Source organism: Lingula anatina, chromosome 10 (genome assembly GCF_051362555.1).
Source record: "Lingula anatina isolate TDL-2025a chromosome 10, LinAna3.0, whole genome shotgun sequence".
NCBI lineage: Eukaryota > Metazoa > Brachiopoda > Lingulata > Lingulida > Lingulidae > Lingula > Lingula anatina.
The window spans coordinates 10,422,492-10,441,308 of NC_141776.1; the positions used below are offsets into that span (position 1 = coordinate 10,422,492).

General features: G+C 34.9%; 1 protein-coding gene and 1 long non-coding RNA gene across 3 annotated transcripts in view; one reads left to right on the forward strand and one right to left on the reverse strand.

Moving 5' to 3' along the window:
* Positions 1-18,817, forward strand: part of LOC106172929 (alpha-1,6-mannosylglycoprotein 6-beta-N-acetylglucosaminyltransferase A) — a 379,609-nt gene that overhangs the window by 54,302 nt on the left and 306,490 nt on the right. The window lies entirely within an intron of this gene.
* LOC147759566 (uncharacterized) lies at positions 687-5,435 on the reverse strand. 2 transcript variants are annotated; one of them, XR_015331440.1, is made up of 2 exons: positions 4,365-5,435; positions 687-1,946 (listed from the first exon to the last, which is right to left on the reverse strand). It is a non-coding gene; the product is annotated as an uncharacterized LOC147759566 (long non-coding RNA). The 2 variants fall into 2 exon arrangements; XR_015331441.1 differs by having other exon boundaries at positions 2,094-5,435.

Below are 18,817 nucleotides of genomic sequence, written 5' to 3' on the forward strand. Positions count from 1 at the left end.
CAATATATACCCATACAAGACTTCTTCTTGCTATCAATGCCAAATGTGATCCATGACAGCCAACCTGCTGAGAGTGAATGGCACCCTATGTGGACAAGTTGGGAATGCTGGAATTGATAACAGGTGACTACATACATCTTTTTCAATAGCAGTATATGAATCAGCTTTGCAACAGTTTTAGAAATGGACCAATATCTGTACTTTAAAGCTGGAACATAATTTTATATCATGTTTTCAAATAAAGAAGTTGGTATTTTCGGGTCAAATACACCCATTACTCATCTCTATAAATTCCTGAGTTTACTAAATTGACAAGCAATCTTTACAGCTTCATGAAGGCCATTACCCAGTGCACTACCTGACAACCCATTTCTTTGATATCCATCTTCATTCTAAGCAATACTTACTACACCCTTCCTCATCACTGTTATCTCTACAGTCATTGTTGTGGTCACATCTTCATTCTAAGTAATACTTACTACACCCTTCCTCATCACTGTTATCTCTACAGTCATTGTTGTGGTCACATCTTTATTCTAAGTAATACTTACTACACCCTTCCTCATCACTGTTAGCTCTACAGTCATTGTCCTGGTCACATCTTCATGATAAGTTGATAAAGCAGCCATTATCACATACAAACTTATATGGAGGACATGTGTGATCCACAGGAAGACAATAAAAAATACATCTTTAAAACAATTTACTTTATTTTCAAGTGTCTTAAAACTGTTCCTTCAATTTCTTTGACAAAGCAATAAAATACCTGGGTAATTTACATTAAAATTCTTACATCATTAGCAGCACAAATTCACCTAAATATCTGGCATTACATTGAACAAGATGAAAAACTTGCTGAAAGGCTGTGATTAAGCAGCATTACAGATTCAAAAACTCACTGAAATATGTAAAAAATCTAGAAGACAATGCAATCACCTTATGACGATTTATGAAACTCTATTGTTATCTGACCATCTTGAAAATAAGTCTGGAGTCATTGTGTTTTATTTTTTTTATTTTAGTATAGTCCCGTGTCTCCTAGTACAGTGTAGTAGTCTGGAGTCATTGTGTTCCATTGTGGCAGTATAGTCCTGTGCCTCCTAGTACAGCGTAGTAGTCTGGAGTCATTGTGTTCCATTGTGGCAGTATAGTCCTGTGCCTCCTAGTACAGCGTAGTAGTCTGGAGTCATTGTGTTCCATTGTGGCAGTATAGTCCTGTGCCTCCTAGTACAGCGTAGTAGTCTGGAGTCATTGTGTTTCATTGTGGCAGTATAGTCCTGTGCCTCCTTGTACAGTGTAGTAGTCTGGAGTCATTGTGTGCCATTGTGGCAGTGTAGTCCTGTGCCTCCTAGTACAGTGTAGTAGTCTGGAGTCATTGTGTTCCATTGTGGCAGTGTAGTCCTGTGCCTCCTAGTACAGTGTAGTAGTCTGGAGTCATTGTGTTCCACTGTGGCAGTATAGTCCTGTGTCTCCTAGTACAGCGTAGTAGTCTGGAGTCATTGTGTTCCATTGTGGCAGTATAGTCCTGTGTCTCCTAGTACAGTGTAGTAGTCTGGAGTCATTGTGTTCCATTGTGGCAGTATAGTCCTGTGTCTCCTAGTACAGTGTAGTAGTCTGGAGTCATTGTGTTCCATTGTGGCAGTATAGTCCTGTGCCTACTAGTACAGTGTAGTAGTCTGGAGTCATTGTGTTCCATTGTGGCAGTATAGTCCTGTGCCTCCTAGTACAGTGTAGTCTGGAGTCATTGTGTTCCATTGTGGCAGTATAGTCCTGTGCCTCCTAGTACAGTGTAGTAGTTTGGAGTCATTGTGTTCCATTGTGACAGTATAGTCCTGTGCCTCCTAGTACAGTGTAGTAGTCTGGAGTCATTGTGTTCCATTGTGGCAGTATAGTCCTGTGCCTCCTAGAACATAGTAGTATAGTGTAGTGTGGAGTCAGATGACGGACTGGAAAAGACAAAAAAAGTCAATGACCAGGGTTTTTCCTCAAGATCCAGAATATTAGAATTAAATCAAATAAACTGCAAAGAAATATTTTATAAAATAAATTTACCAAAAATGTGTTGTTGTAAGGCAACTCTCAAGCACACTTACCAGTACTGATAATAAAGAGGTGGGTTTATGGTGCTTTCTGAAACTCAGGATGGTAGTGCTAGTTCACGTAAGTGGACACGCCATGGAAAGTTTTAGTTGTTCATAGTTAAGTTCATATATTACTATTTCGACTGATGACTCAAAAGAAACAAGAACAAGGCAGCAAAGCTGTCAAATGTACAGACAAAAAGCAGGAAATAACAAAATAGGCTACTGTCAATTCTGATGTAAAAGTACATTATGTTAAACTGCAAATTCAACATCAAATTTTAATTATGCTCAACAGGTAATACCAATGTAAGTAAAATGTGTAACAAGCATAAGGCTTCAGGCCCATGGGAGTTCAAGTTCACACTTTGAAAATGTAAAACTTCCAGAAAAAGAAGTCAATTAGACTGCTTTTCCAACTCGAGCTGCATTTTAGTCCTGTGTTTCTTTTTTAAAAGTTTGACAATCATAAGTAACATGGTTTTCCCATGATGGTCATCATGGCAGCAATACCCAAAATTGTGTTTGCTTCTATTTTGATGCAATATTTCATAATGCTTAACAGCATAAAGACCATCAGTTTTTAATAATAAAATATACGTATCGTGGATTTTCAGAAAATGTGACTAGCATGGGTCTTCAAGCCCAAGGCGGTTCTAAGTCACACCTTGAAATTGCCAATATGTGAAAAATTAAATTTTCACAAAAAACTGATTAACTGCCAGAAAAATTTACCAAATAGACTGCACTGCCTAATGAAACTGTATTTTAGTCCCATGTTTCTTTCCTGTAAGTTTGAGAACAGTAAGCGACATAGTTTTCCTTAAATGGTCATCAAGGGAGCAGTGTCCAAAATAGGGGTTTCTTCAAATTTTGATGCAATATTACATAATGTTTAACAGGATAATAACCATCAATTTTTAATAATAAAATATTAGTATCATGGATATTCAGAAAATGTGACTAGCAAAGGTCTTCAGGCCCATGGAACTTCAAAGTCACACCTTGAAAATGCCAAAATGTAGACAAGACGGTACTGTCCTGAAGTGCCTTTTTTTCCATTTTTAACACTTTTTTAATATAAAACAAAATTAACAGTTTACTGCCATTTTTATATGATCAACTAAGAAAGTTGATGAGATGTGAAAAATATCAATAGAACAGTGTCAAATGTCCAATTTCCTCCATTCTGAGTTTCTGAACATAATGAATGATTGAATCTTACAAACTGCAATGATATGAGTTTATTTCCATTTTTGACACTTTATTACACAATACACGATAACAAGTTTACCATTATTTTTACATAATCAACTAACAATGTTGTAAAGATGCAGGAAATGTCAAACAAACACTTTTACGTATCTTATTAATTAAATAATGAGACTGTTAACATGCCTAAGAATTGAATCTGAAGAAATGTGAAAAAAACAGCATAACTTATAAAATAATGGCCCGATTATGCTGATTTTCGAACTTGACCTGCGTTTTAGTAAGATTGATTACTCCTGTGAGTTTCATGACAACAGGCCTATCGGTTTTCTTTGAAATGTGTTAACAGTGTTGCATATATGCTGAAAAGTGAAAAAACAGCATAACTACTAAAATGGTGGCCCGATCATGGCAATTTTCGAACTTGACCTGGGTTTTAGTAAGATTGATTACTCCTGTGAGTTTCATGACAACAGGCCTATTGTTTTTCTTTGAAATGTGTTAACAGTGTTGCATATATGCTGAAAAGTGAAAAAACAGCATAAATTCTACAATAATGGCCCGATCATGCTGATTTTCGAACTTGACCTGCGTTTTATGAATATTCATCAGCTCTGTAAATATAAAGCCAAAAAGTAAAACTGTCTTCCACTTATGGTGTTAACGCTGAAAGTGCACGGCGACGGCGACGGCGACGGCGACATCGACGGCGACATGAACGGCGACGACAGACGCAGGTGATGGCAATATGTACAGACACATCTGTGTCTGTACATAAAAAGGCCCACTTAAAAATTATATAAGAAGGAATAACGTCAGTTCTTCATTTTATTGCCTCAACTTCATAAGGCATTGGGTAATTACAGATGAAAAGGGAATGGCAAAACTGAAGTAGATGACTGCGTGCAATCTTGCTAGATCTCCAAGAGCGCTTTTAATCTGCAGCGTCAACATTCTGAAGCATTTTGTAAAATCTTCACCAGCACATTGCATCGTGATGTGAACAGTGAACAACTGACACAGTCGATACCATATGTGTCCGTCACTTTAGATGTCTCATCCTGAACTCACCAATTAAGTTTGTCAATAGAATCTATAACAAAACCATCTAAGAAAAGTGTCCTGATGTATGGTGAAACTCAGTGTGCAGAACGTTTGATGATAATTCCGACTTTTCAGCGTCACTCTTTGCCTAGTCTACGCCATATAAAAATTGTTTAGTATAGATGGCGCTATGCAAGAGGTGAGACTTAGGATTTGTAAAGGAGTGCGGCCAGTATCAGCAACAGGTCCACCGCCTGCTTTCTAAGAAACTCGTGCGAGGAGGGAGAGAGTTCTGGAACCGTAATAGATATGACCAGGGACCAGGCACTGTGACATATATATTGCGATATTTAGTAGAAAGACTCAAGGTCGAGAGCTTCAACGAAGCGTCAATCTGATTGGTTTAAAGTTAAGGAAACAATACAGGAACCGTCCAATGAAATTCTTTTATACAATAATTATTCCTGTTTATTGTTTTAGTAAACAAAGCAAAGAGACAATGTCTACACAGTCGCTGGTGATTTTTATTTTTTATTCAATACTGAAATTCTGCAGCAAGTTCAATGTAAACCCACACGGCGCCTTTTTATCCGTCGTTCATGATTTTTTATGTGATTAATTAATATTCTTAAAAATTTCTTGTCACATGACGATTTGCTGATCATTCTGGTAATGGTACAAATGTAGTTTACATCATAAACTACCAAATAAAGATACAGAATTCTATGTATCCCGTTAACATGATTTCTTTAATTTATTGTACATATTGCAGATGATAGCTGATATGGAAAATGAAATAAATAAAGAAGAACAGTGTGCTCGTAAGTTGTGTGCGTGTTTGTATAATCAGACTGTATGTGTTTTATAATACAACGGGCCTAAAACTACTCTTGCATTTTTTGTTGTTATATAAATAAAAAAAAGATTTAATTTGTTCATAATGAGAAAGTAAGATATCCTATTCTTTATTTACATTAATTAAGTGACCAGTTTGAATGTCTGTAATGTAAATATCAAAAACGATATATTGATAGTATTTCTTTCTATTTTACTTTTTACTTTGAACAGCAAAGGCCACTGTAAGAGTTTTCTTAACCAACAACTAATGGCGAATATCGGTTAACCGAGACAAAACACAAGTTGTGCACTTTCGAACAAAAACCACTCAATGTACTGGAGCAAATTTCAATTGTGGGAACATTGTCGTTGTCGTTGCTGAAAGGTATAAATACCTAGGCTTGTGGTTTACTGAGCATTTAGATATGCATTTTACCGTATCAGAGCTAACGAAGTCAGCGAGCAGAGCGTTATTTGCCCTACAGTCAAAGTACTTTCTTGTTGGTGGTATGTGCTTTGAGGTGTACAATAAGTTATATAAGACATTAATTGAACCTGTTATGTATTATGGGAGCGCTGTCTGGGGTTTATCGTCCTTTCCCAAGCTAGACTCGTTACAAGCTAGAGCTGGAAAATTCTTTCTCGGAGTGCGTAAACACACTACAAACATTGCTGTAAGAGGGGAGATGGGTTGGCCCTCAAACTTAACTAATCAACGTACGGAAGTCTTAAGGTACTGGAATAAACTAAAGACATCAGATGAAACCAGGCTAATAACAAAAATCCACAAATGGTCGCTTTATAAACCGCGCACCTGGGAAAGTAGAGTGTTGTCGCTTCTGTCTCAGATGGAACTATATACGGAGGGAGACCTTGTCAACATTTCTTTGGCAAAAATAGTTTTAAAAACTGCGGATGAAAATTTATGGAAAATTAAGATGTGGGACGACAAAAAGTGCACAAATGGCAATAAACTACGAACATATAGAACATTTAAAGGTGAACTTGTGACAGAATCTTATTTGCATAATAACTATCTGACTAGAGCACAACGACGGACCTTTGCTTCACTACGCTGTGGAAGCGCACCCCTCAGAGTGGAAGCTGGGCGTTATTCTAATACACCACTAAATGAGCGCATATGCGTTTATTGTTCTTGTAATGAAATAGAGAGTGAGAAACATTTTTTAATTAACTGTGAGCTCTATAAAGACATCAGAGAAGAGCTTTTTAACCTTGCAAATCAAATAGACGGAAATTTTAATGTTTTTAATAACTATGAAAAGTTTATATTTCTTATGCAAAACGAACAAATACAATTTTATACAGCAAAAAAAGCACATGCAATGATGTGGAAAAGAAGCAAAGTTAACAACAAAGAAAGGGTTTAAAGTTTCATTTATAATATCCTTTTTTACGTATTTTATTGATAAGTAACAATTTTAATGAACTTCTTTGAATTTTAAATGCAGTAGCACGGGTTTTAGTCTCTCATAACCCTTAGCAGGGTGGGTTTTATTTATTTAAAACGTGAGACGTTAATAAAATTATTATTATTATTATTACTATTTAAAGGCCAATTAAAGTGGTGGGCAGGGGAACTGCCCTCGGGGGATGGGACCCCCAGAAAGGTGTGAACCTGTCAAGGTTCACTGATATGGGAGTCCCATCCCTCAGGGCAGAGTTTCTCCTGCCCAAGGGCTCAAATGTGGAATGGAAATTCATTAAGCCACAAAATGTAAGTACATGGACCTAATTAGGTCCATGGTAAGTATATATGAAGTATATATAAGTATATAATGATCTCGGGTAAAAATTTTCTTTGAAATTGAAAAATAAAATTTAAAGTCTGATACGTTTAAGTATTTATTAAAACCTTCATTCATTTCTTCTAGTGTATTTATCAGTTGGTTGTATATATTTGTAAACATTTTATTTTACATTTTAGACATTAACATATCTTTAAGTTATTTATTTGTTTGTTTTTTCATTCTTTCATGCATTCTTTAAATTTATTCAGCCTTACCACCCTGGGTCTGGCTGGACATGGGAGCCTGAACCCTTCAGGAACAGGTGCCTCCAGGTGACCACTAAGGACAGCATGGAAGTGACCTGTACTTGGGGAGAACTGGGCATGGAAATAAAAGGTGCTTGAACTCATAATTCTCGTAACCTTTTAAATCTGTCATGTACAACATTTGGAAATAAAAGATTACTTGAGCTCACTATCCTATAAAAAAACTGTAGAAAAATGATGAAATGGACGTCCTTTAATGTTAGTAAGTATTATACATTTCAGCTCCAAAGAATCGCCGCCAATCTAGGTGGAGGAGGGTATTGAATCTGTTCACGTCTTGCTTCAGACGGAGGGCACAAACATAAATGGCTATTATTATTATTATTATTATTTATTAATTAATCAAATAATTCTAAACACTTCAGACATTTAAATTCTTATAAGAAATAAAGTAAAAGTCAACAGTATTTTTAAAAGAATACATTTATTATACATTTACAGAGAAGTTCTTTTTGTCTGTCTATTTGTTTTGATGGTATCATAACTAAGTAAGCTTTCAGTTTTTTAGAGGAAAACTATGTCAAACAGCTGGTAAAACTGTACATTAAAGCAGTAAATTAATTATATCACAGCAGCCAGGAGCTGGTGGTTGTAAAGTTACTGTCAACATCTATTTACACCTAACTGAATACACATTTTAACTGAATTATATTTTAAAATCTAATCTTTTATTTTTCAGGGTTGTCAGTGCAGAACTATCATTACCTCTGTAGAAGCCAGTTAAAAACTGCAAAATGCCATTCTCTAAATTTTACAATAAAATATTAATTTTTGTAATGAAATGAGTTTTTTTTTCTTAATTGAGGGTACCATTGGGGAGGGGTGATCAGGAAATATAATCATTAATGTACAAATCACAGTAAATAAAACTTTATTTGTATCTCACTGACAATGCTAGTTGAAAATCCTGAAAATGATCTGGTATAAGGCTTTGTTTCACGAAGGGCAAAGAATAAAAAGCTGCATTTTTGAGTCACACAAATTAGTCACTTCAAGGATTACACTAAATAATATGGACTTTTCATGTATCTCGTTGATATAAAACATTATTTTCATGGGTAACAATATACCCAATGGGTCTCTTTTGATCAAAAAAAATTTTGAAAAAGCATAATATAGCGATTCTTGTGTAAAGGCATTTGGAACGTCATGCAAGAAGCCAGCACTTTACTTTTATTACTAGAAATGAAGCACTATAGTAATTACCTTATTCCAATACACCAACATTTGATTTCTGATTCAAGTTTATCTGAAATTTTTTATCAAATTCTTTTTTACATTTCATTTATTAAACTTAAGAAATAGACTATACATGGTACAAACTTTTGTTCAAATACATACATAAACACTCATACTCACACACATGTACCCTACGGCTCAATTACTGATAACTTAATTCACTTTCGGTTTTATATTCCAGTATGTTCATGTTTAAATACAATATATTAGATATATAGTTCAAACTCCTAGGAATTTACTTGAAAAGTAAACTTGCTTTAGATGAAAACGGCTTTCTAGATCACTTGCAACTTTTACAGATAATGAGCCCGTTTTAATTAACTTTTATACGTGTAATATTGAGAGTATTTAACGTTTAATGCATCTGGTGGCTACAGTGGAGGAACGAGGAAAACACTCCAACGTTATTAGCACCACCGGTCAAATAATTGAGAGAGATATCTCCCAACTGGATGATATCTTGAAAAACAGAATGGAGAAAACAAAATGAATTGTGGGGATCCAACAGGAGCAGATCCAGAGATATTTTCTGACAGTATTCCAAAGTATCTTTGTTGATCCATCCACCACTTTTGATGGTCTTCCAACAGAAAAAAAAATTGATACCAGTCAATGTAAACTTTAAAATCTGACCGTCATCTGAAAGAGCCAGAAGACGGCCTCAATCCACCCCTGCAATAAGATTACAGTTTCTGGACCATGAGAGTTCAAATTCACATAATGAAAATCCCAATATTTGAAAAATGTTGACAGTGCATAAAATAATATTACATATTGTTTAAAGACATCAAAACCTATGCAACTGCTTATGTGGAAATACAGAAAATCTGAAGAGCTTCAGGTGGATGGGAGTTGAAAATGCCAGTGTTTAGAAAAAAATTAAAAAGAAAACACAACAACAACAACAAAAAATTCCAATAAAGCTGCTATTCAAACTTTTAATCTTGCTGTATTAACATGATATGAATAATCCCAATGTGTTTGAGGATAATAAGGCACTGTTATTCATCTATAGCATTAATGTTGGCATTACACATTTTTTTTTCTTTTGTAAACTTATTTGCAATATTAAACAACATTTACCTGCATAATAATCACCAATTCCTAATTATGTGACACAGTTAAGAGAGCTTAACCTATAGGACTTGAATGGGAAATCTCAACGTGTGTTTTATGTAATCTTATTTAATGGGCACTTGAAAATTAATTAGGCAAGTAATTTTATAGCTCTGAATTTAGCTAGTGATTATCCCAAGGGACAATTACCACCATCCATAAACAGTAGCCCCATATAGCACTCTATAGAGTTGCATTGCTTCCAAAACAGAAAACAATCACACTGATTTCCAACACAAGCTACACTTCAGTCCTATGAAACTTTTCAGTAAGTTAGAATATCATAAGTAAAATGTTTTTTCCTTAATGGTCATCCCAGCAGCAATGTCCAAAAAAGGTTTTTTTCATCTTTTATGCAATTTAACATAATGCTTAACAGCACAATGGCCATCAATTTTTAATAATATAGTAAATGTATCATAGCTATTCAAAAGATGTGACTAGCAATGGTATTCAAGCCAATGGAAGTTCAAAGACTAAGTCACACCTTGAAAATGTCCATATGTGAAAATTTTAATTGTAACAAAAAACTATATAATTTCCAAGAAAGTTAACCGATATAACAGGTTTTCCAACTGAAGCTATAATTTAGTGCTATGCTACATTTCTGTAAGTTTGAGAAGAGTAAGTGACTTGGTTTTCCTTTAATGGTCACTATGGAGGCATTGTCTAAAATGGGGTCGTCTTCAATTTTGATGCAATATTACATAATGCTTAACAGCATAATGACCATCAATTTTTAATAATAAAATAAAAGTATCATGGATATTCAGAAAATTTGATATGGAAAGGTCTTCAGGACCATGGAAGTTCAGAGTCACAACTTCAAAATGCCAAAATGTACACAAGAGATAACTGTACTGAAATGAATTTCTTTCCACTTTCAACACTTTTTTTCATATATCAAAATAATCAATTTACTGTCATTTTTAAATTATCAACTAAGAAAGTTGTTGACATAGGAAAAATATCAATAAAACAATTTTAAATGTCCAATTTGTTCCATTCTGAGATTCTGAACATGGTGAATGATTGAATCTGACAAACTGTAAAGATATGAGTTTATTTCCATTTTTGACACTTTATTACACAATGCACAATAACAGGTTTACCATCATTTTTATATAATCAACTAACAATATTGTTAAGATGCAGAAAATGTCAAAAGAACACCTTTATACTACTAATTAGTTCACAAATGAGATTGTTAACATGCCTAAGAATTAAATCCGAGGAAAAAAGACTTATATATAAAAAAAAGGCACAATTTCACCAAAACTGAACCGATCAAGCTTATTTTCAAACCTCATCTGTATTTTAGTAAATCTGATCACCCCTGTGAATTTCAAGACGATTGGCCAATTGATTTTCCTTGAAATGTGTTATCGGTGTTGCACATATGCTGAAATAATGAAAAAACAGCATAACTTCCATAAAAATGGCCCGATCAGGCTGATTTTCAAACTTGACCTGCGTATTATGAATATTCATCATTTCAGTAACTTATAAACCAAAAAGTAAAACGATTTTTCGGTTATCGTGTTATCGGTGTTGCATTTATGCTGAAAAAAATGAAAAAAATAGCATAACTTCCACAAATATGGCCCGATCATGCTGATTTCGTACTTGACCTGCATATTATGAATATTCATCAGTTTTGTAAGTTTCAAGCCAAAAAGTAAAATGGTTTTCCACTTATCGTGTTATCACTGCTGCATATATGCTGAAAAAAGTGAAAAAACAGCATAACTTCCCTACAAGTGACCTGATCATGCTGATTTTCGAATTTGACCTGCGTATTATAAATATTTAACAATTCTGTAAGTTTCAAGCTGAAATGAAAAACAGTTTTCCACTTATCGTGTTATCGGTAAAAGTGCACGGCGACGACATAAAAAGTACTGTAAATAGCGGCAACTTTCTTTTTTAACACAATTCCTTTTCTGTCATTTTTCAAAATGATAAAAGGATTTAAAATCTTTTACAACACCCTGCTTTTCAACAATCTTTTACTCACAGTACGCTTTGAAATATGTGCTGGAAGTAGCTACATCTCTTTACTTTTCTCGTCCCAAAAACGTTACCAACGCTCTCAGTTCAGGTCCATCCTTTAAAATAAAATGATCTATTGTATAAAATATATATATAACATGAGTAAAACATGATTAAGACCATAACACTTACTATAGTATAATCAAAATTCTCCTCCCCCCCCCCCCCCCCCCCCCCCCCCCCCCCCCCACACACACACACACAATACAATATCTACTGCCATACAAACTCAGCGTGTGTAGGAGTGAAAGCTAAAGAAGATCAAGTTCACGGATAGGATATGCCATGTAAGGGGATATAGGTTATATCCTTTTGCGTTTCTTTATTCTGTCAATTTTGAGAAGAAATATCAGTGTCTTGTATTACACTTAGTCAATATAAATTTTTAAAAAAGTCAATTTTCCTCCCTCTATTACGTAATTCGTCAGATGTAATAAAATACAGCATTTCCCCAGAAAACCTTTACCCCCTTTTGTGTGAATGCAATGTGCCGTCTGCAGAGCTCAGCGTCTGCCACCACACTGGATGCTCGCTTCCCGGGAGCTGAACAGTTAACGCGGTCTGAAAAATTTTAGGGAGAGTCAGATGAAATGGAGAGGAACTGTGGCATGTATAAAATTCTACGTGTTGAAGCTGGAGATGTGGGCTAGTTAAACTCTTTCCTTTAAAAGTGCTCAATATACTCTGCCTTTTACCAACCCTATGCAACCGAAATATTTTGCTGGCATCTTGATACATTTTCCACTACTGTCTCCCCCGTAAAACAGTCCATACTAAAAAATCAATAATCGTATGGCAATTTTATACAGGCAATTGACCTACTTGTATACCCATGCAGTTATCAACGAGTTTTATGGCTGTGGAGCGAAAGCGTGATACACATCAGTGATATAAAAAAAATTATTTCTAATTACACAATTTACGATCAGTGCATATGACTCAAAAGTGTCCCGATTTGTGAGCTTAAGGGACATTACTTTTTGCAAGTAATGAAAAAATTGGAAGCAAGCCAAAATCAGAAAAAATGCATTTTTTCTCTTATATGCAAATTAGGTTCCTTGAAGTAATATATGACTGGCCGGAAGTGATGTTCATATCAGAGATTTGTAATGATGATGATCTTAATGATAATTAATGATGATTAAATACTCTTATTAAAGTTTTCAGTTGTCATCTGGTGTGAAAGAAATTTTCTGCACTAACACAATCATTCCACAAGTGAAAAATAGATAGTAAACGCGCCTCGGAGATGCACTGCATTCGTCCCAGCTTTTGGGTGAAAATCACATGATGTAAAAATATGCGTACGTGTTTAAGTCTTCCATTAAGATTTTGACTGCACTTCTATTTATCTGGTTCGACTAGGGTGACTTTTATTGGGATATTTTCTTTCTCTTTTTTTAAGCGAAAACTAGGCATAAAAGTCAAAATATTCAGAAGTAAAAAGATTTCAAAGTTTAAAATCTTCTTGGTCACTCGTCGTGGTGGTTCACGGGGAAATTTTAAGACAACTTACATTTGTATAAATTGATAATCATCCGATTACGCGCTTTTTAATTATGTTCGTGATACACAAGTAAATTGCGCTCAAACTTAAAACCGCCGTGACTTGTGTCAAAATTACATTTTACATTAGACAATTAAATTTTTGGATTGTGTCAGATGTGTTTTTTAGTCTTCTCTTACTGTTTAAGTGCGGAAAACAGGCCTGTTTGTTGTAAATAAAGTTTAATATAAGCAACAAGTGAAGTCTTGAGTCGTTATTCTCACAACATTTGGATTTTTTACCTTCTTAATTTTTTTAACAAAGTCAAGTTGTTACGTTGTCTATGATTAAACAAACAAATATCACATATATCACATAGATATACTTTATAAACATGTCTGCAGCTGCCACCACTTAAATTTTTCTGTCTAGGAAACTCACTGTTGTACGGAATATGTTTATTTATTTAAAAACAGGTGTATATGTGCTTGTCTAGATACAGGTAATCTACATGTAGAGGAAGAAGAAGGTCTTTTCGATATTTCGGCTACACGTAAGACTTGACGAAACACCCCTTGATGACTTTTATTTTATAAGTTTTTCTGTCTACGTGTACTTTGTGATAGCCCTGTAAAAAATGTAAGCATGGTTTAATTATGAATTTTAGAAAAAAATAGTAGAATACTACGCAAAAATAAGTTAACACAAAAAGAAACAAAAGAAATAAGATGATTGATATATCCTTCCCAAAACCTTTCGACAGGATTTAATAGGAGGCGTTCTATCGATACTACACTGAAGGCATCTGTTAATGTTTTTTTTTGTATCGAAATACTCTAAATGCAGCAGAATCATCATATCAAAAACACCCAAAAAGTGATAACTCATATCCACCGGAGAAGTGTATTTTCATTTTATTTCCGTTATTAGATTATAAATTTAATTCTCATGCCTAGATTACATTTGAAAAGCGTACTGCGCGATGAAATCGTAAACGATTTTCCATGCTTTTTTTAAAATTTTATTTTGCATCGTAAGTGGCTACGGGCTACGGCGAATACGTTTACATTACAAAACAGTGTTACTTTTTACACAGATAATAAGGAATTTAATCTCGAGCTGGTCCAACCATTGTACTTTATATCTGCTCATTAATGACAAAATCCCCGCAATACTACTGGTACACAACAAGTAGACTGTCCTGTAGGTAGCTGCAAATCAGTCAATGGTACACAATGCTTTAAAGACTTCTTTAAAGACTTCTGCTGCTGTTACACAGAGACGAAGTAAATATAAAACATTGATGCATGTATCAGACTATCTCAGAAATAGATTATTTACTAGAATAAAACGGCGATTGTTTTATTTATCATTACTTTTACATTAGACTGAGGTCTGGGTTTTATTCTACCGGATTCCATTGCTGACGAAATCAATACTGGAGAAGACGTAAAGCGGTTATATTGACGTAGATAAAGATATTAAATCCTAACTTGAGCTTTAACTAAAGCGTTTTACGTAACAGACAAGGGGTTAAACTGAACAGATGCACAGGTTCAATAATGATGTATCATCCTCACCGGTCTTCTCTTGAAGGATGACGGCGCCGTCCTTGTGAAAAACGTAAAGCGTGTTCTGGGGTTACCAGACACCTTTTTTTTTCTAGACCTTCTTCATGCCATTTTCTTTAGTTTTTTTTTTCTTTTACAGATCTTGTATCAATGCTCCAACTTGAACATTCCCGGGCCCATCATAATACGTTGATAAAAAACGAATAAAGCAATGAAGTGAGGGCATTGTCTACAATAAAACACCAACACTAAAAGTAATAATAAAAGATACCGAAATTTCTTCTTATTGTTGTCTTTTTCCCGTCATTCATTGTAGTCTAAATCATCATTTTGTGCATTGTCTTCAAATATTCATGAAGCCCAGATTTTGGGAGAGGGGCAACTGTCGCAATGAAGCCCACGTAATCCTTTAGCTAATTTCATTTACAAGCACACTTACCACATCGTCACCATGATAACAATATAAGCTCTTTCTGTAAAATAGCAAAATTTCTGTCCACATTCAAATGATTTTGTAAGAATGAAAACATCAATTGAATAACATGACTATAAAACAATGTTATGAGATATGGTATGTTTAACCTGAAGCTAGGGGATGAACAAGGACAGTGAGAAGTCGTTCTCTGTAATGGTTTCCTGACAACTCCTCTAGGTGCAACCTTATCAGTAAAATACGTCAGGGGGTGTTCCATGCCAAGTAAGTGTCTCGTCTGTCAAGCTGCAGGCAAATATGACATCAGTGCAAACATTGAATCGCCGAGTAGGAGAAGGGGTTGGGGGCAACGAAAAAATTACTCACTTGAAGTTGGCTATCGACTGACTGGGGTCTCGGTCCTCAATGAAATGTATCAAGAATTTGTTTATAAATATGTAAAGTGGTAAAGAAATGAACAGGGCCCATCATCCTCTTCTCCGCTAAGAACTGACGTGGCTGAAAATGTAAGGGCGGGGTGGGGAGGGGAATAAACTCCTATCCCCCCCCCCCCCCGCCCCTGCAAATATTTTTCTCAGCCTACTGTCCTTATCATATAGAAATAAAGAAATACAGTGTTAGGTATGTGTGATGTAAATGGAAATGACTTTTATTTTATTTATTTATTTAGTTAGTTAGTTAGTTATTAGTTTTGGAAACTTTTAAGGTCAGACTGAAAGAGTGCTTTTTTATGCAAGAATGATAACTTATAGAATATCTCTAAACCGAAATCTTAAGAATGGAGATACTCATAATAAACGCGTCTGCTTTCTCTAAATTTCGTTATTTGCATCACAGGCTGATGATTAAAAAAAGGTAGACATGAAGACATTTAATATGAACATAAATTTGTGTTGTACTAATATGCGAATATAGAGTAGAAACTGAGAATGTCTTACTACTGGAAGAAACTACACTGGGTTTATTTCACAACTCAAATTTTCAGTTAATGCAGATAAGGAAATGACAGACAAAGTGAAAGCTGAAATGACACACCAAACGAAACCATTGAATATTGTCACAGAAAAGCAAAGTGTATATAAAAACGGCCAATATATTACCTTTAAAGAGGTTTTTAATACTTCTAATTATTATCTATTTTGACCTTGGATTTAACATATGCATTATTGCAAACTTAATTCATTATCGTGTATTTATTTATTTATTTATTATTTTATCTATTTTACATCTTGTGGGTAATTATCCTGTGCCTTATTCCCTTATTCTTTCTTACGGGTCAACACACTCCATGCCATAGAGTTGCTGTGTACATGTAACTGAAGGATAGCCTTTGGAGTCTACAATACAAAGTAAAATGTGTCCCTCAAAACAAGGTGGGACTACAGAACTATACTGGCGCAGAGCAGATTTTCAATTTCTTTTGGATTTCAAACTCTTTCCTTTGCTCTCAATCTTCTAAACATCTAAACTGAACAGTCCTCCTGCAGACAATCTCCAACCGCAAGCGTAGCTTGGATTCATTTTTAACATAACTAAAAAATGCCTGCTTGTATAGAAATGTAAGACCGAGACTTTTTAATTTAAACACAGGCACCCTAAACTGTAAAAGATATCTGTTTTTTGCACATGCCTATACACTGTATTTACTCATTAATGACGCCTAATTTTAATTTACTAATTTAAATAATCCTGGGGACAGTCCGCTCTCTACGGCGTTTTCATTGTTCGACAGCTATACTTGATCACCAGTATGATGATTGACGTTTGTTTATATAACTGCCAATCAAGCCATCCACTTTTAATGGCTTTGATTGGCACCTCTCAATCACAGGAAGTAAAAGCTCCTTTGCAGGATGATTGTGATTGACGTTTGCTTAACTAACCGTCAATCAAGCTGTCAAATTTGACAGCTTTGATTGACACCTATCAATCACAGGAGATAAAAGTTCTTTGGCGGTATGGATGTGATTGACGTATGTTTACTCAAACTGTCAAATTTGACAGCTTTGATTGATATCTATCAATCACGAGATGTTAGAGTTGTTTTATTCTACAAAGAAATTGTAGGAGCCGTCCGCACTGGACAGATTCCCCCAGGACTGGAATTTTTAAGAAAATAATAAAGCTTGATGAAAGTATTGATCAAATAGGCCCATGTTCATTAATATAAAGCGTGTTACTATATATTGGTAAAATTTTACAAGGAATTAGCTTCTTAGATAGAGATAGCTTCTCGATCCTGGACAACGTCTCGACGTGGATTCCCAGAGAAAAAAACATACATCGCCTGCAGGGGCCTCAAGTACGGTTACCACTGTTACATGGTACTCTTTTTTCATATAAATGAAATTCATGACATTTGGAAACTTTTGAAATAGGTGAATTCAGTACAAAAAGTTTCGCGTATTTAAAAAAATTATTATGAGACTCCGAAGAAATTATAAGAAAAATGATCATATCAGCGTCCTCTATCATTTATCACTGTCTTCACTAGCACAATATGATGAAATTCATGGACAACGTCACAATCATGTTGATAAAGTTTCTGAGGTCAAATACTGTAGCATTAACCCTGTTGTAACTCAACTTCCTCTATTTTCCCGGACCATTACATACCTGTCAACATTGACAATTGCCAGAGAGGAAGATTCCCGCGCACGACCTACGTCCCCAACTCCGACACACACACACACACACACACACACACACACACAACTAATTTTTATGCTTAGGAAAGTAACGCCTCGGTTAGAAATGTGTTGTTAGCAGTTTGCTATAGTAGAACAAATTTGCAATTAAGAACTTAATTATATTCCAATTCAAGCCATTCAATGTTCCAAGAAATCCATCAGCTGTTTTACAACTTAGTCATACTAACAGCCTGTTTTAATCAATATTTAAAACAAGTCAATTTTTGAGCTCCGATATTTCAGTCTCTATTTCGTGCAAGTAGGCAAACATACTTGATGTGATAATCGCCGACAGTTTGTGTAGTTCAAAAATAGCAAACTTTGACTTCATGTAAATTCTGTCGGCACTTAATGTTCCATCTGTAACTGACAGTAGGAAATACTGTCACGGCGTAGGGATTTTACGTCGTGTTTTCACGCGCTATTTCGTTGCGTCGCGTTCGTTGTGTGTAAAAACGCTAATTTTAATGAAAAATGCCGATAATTCTTTCTTTTTTAACTTTTTAAAATTTCAATTTCGAAACATGATAGACGAGTATTTAAGCATCACTTTAATTCATTGGGACAACATTTCAGAGGAAGAATTTGATAGAGTAAATCGGCGCTAAATTATAATGTCACGATGATTTTCTAGCATAACAACAGCATAACATTTGCTGGAACTTATTTTAATTTTAGTTCCTTTCGTAGCGTTGACGCTTTGCCAGTTAATTTTCTAGTGCTGCGTTTTTAGTAATGACGCTCTTTCTCAATAGATTTCGAGGTTCATCTTTGTAAATTACTATAGTTGAAACATACGGTAGTTAAATAAGTAGAAAAGATAAATCTATACAAGTTGGAAAAGTTTGTATAACCTGGCGTGTTAAAGTTAAAGGACAACAGTAAACACCCGAACGTACTCAAAACTCAATTTCCCCGACTCTCCCAAACCTTTTATACCATCATCATAGAGGAGACCGGGGCTAGTTGGACCCCGGGG